The following is a 388-nucleotide window of genomic DNA, read 5'->3' as shown; positions in this document are numbered from 1 at the left end:
TTTAAACTAGGCTATTAATATATAAAATTCAACAGGTTAAGTTTGTTTTGGAAAAACACATACTGTACCATCCTATACCAATCTAAAGAAAATTAAACATAGTAATAATCAGTTTTTATTTTTACTGTACAAATGAGATCTAATTATTCATTAGTGCTCAAATTATATCCCAAAGTTAACACAGTGAAAACAATATGCATAACTGAAAAACAAATTATGTTTTGAATCTAACTGTCATATCACTTGCTGATTAAATGTTTAAATGATTTAAATGATGTTAACGATTAAATGTGTATATTATTTGGTGCCAATACCATTGGATGAATTTATCCATGGGCCTAAAAATTGAAAAAAATATGAAAATGAAGGTATATATTGAAATTGGAAA

The sequence above is a fragment of the Macrosteles quadrilineatus genome, unplaced genomic scaffold (genome assembly GCF_028750875.1).
Source record: "Macrosteles quadrilineatus isolate MER2022 unplaced genomic scaffold, UCM_ALF_1.0 Scaffold_9__3_contigs__length_116548681, whole genome shotgun sequence".
NCBI lineage: Eukaryota > Metazoa > Arthropoda > Insecta > Hemiptera > Cicadellidae > Macrosteles > Macrosteles quadrilineatus.
Note: the sequence above shows the minus strand (reverse complement) of the source record.